This window comes from Vigna unguiculata, chromosome 8, assembly GCF_004118075.2.
Source record: "Vigna unguiculata cultivar IT97K-499-35 chromosome 8, ASM411807v1, whole genome shotgun sequence".
Classification (NCBI taxonomy): Eukaryota; Viridiplantae; Streptophyta; class Magnoliopsida; order Fabales; family Fabaceae; genus Vigna; species Vigna unguiculata.
Window position 1 is genome coordinate 16,270,691 of NC_040286.1, and position 756 is coordinate 16,271,446.

The 756-nt window shown below is 41.3% G+C and overlaps 1 non-coding gene across 1 annotated transcript; it reads right to left on the bottom strand.

Annotated features, from left to right (window-relative positions):
* Window positions 1–330: 330 nt before the first annotated feature.
* LOC114195709 lies at window positions 331–437 on the bottom strand. Its single transcript, XR_003606542.1, has one exon. It is a non-coding gene; the product is annotated as a small nucleolar RNA R71 (small nucleolar RNA).
* Between the last annotated feature and the right edge of the window lie 319 nt (window positions 438–756).

Consider the following 756-nt stretch of genomic DNA (forward strand, 5'->3'; position numbering starts at 1 on the left):
TCTACAATCCTTTGGATGAAGGTCTTGATGCGATGCTGATGAAGGATTGACCCCAACCAAGGATGAAGGCACATGCTTAAGAAGACTAAGCATGTTTAGAAAGGAAGTTCACTAATCCTTCATCCCTTTCATTTGTGTTTGTTATTTTTGATAGGAACCATGGGCTTTCAAGAAGGAGATCTTGAGCATGTATACATGCGTTTGTTTCCTTTTTCTTTGGCAGGTAAAGCAAAGGAATGGCTTAAGTCACATCCAAATCAGAGTTTGAATAGCTGGAAGGATGTTGAGGAGAAATTCTTGAACAAATTCTTTCCACCATCTCGCTACATCAAAGCCAAAGCTGATATTTCGACGTTTAGGCAAGGACCAGATGAGCCATTTTGTGAAGCTTGGGAGCGGTTCAATTCTTTATTGAGGAAATGCCCAAATCACGGATTTGAAGATATTGCTCAGCTGAACATATTCTGTAATGGTCTGAAGCCTGACACCAAGATGATATTAGATGCAGCAGCAGGTGGAACAATGATGAGTGTAGATGCGGAGCAAGCAACAAGAATCATTGAGGCATTAGCATCCAAAGATCATCAAGCTCAGCATAATAGGCAAACTGTTCAGAGGAAGGGAGTGCTTGATCTTAGTACTACAGATGCGATCTTAGCTCAGAATAAAATTCTGACTCAACAGATTGAAGCACTGACGAAGCAGATTTCTAAATTGCCAGAGCAGTTGCAAGTTGTGCAAACTTCTCCCAGTCAC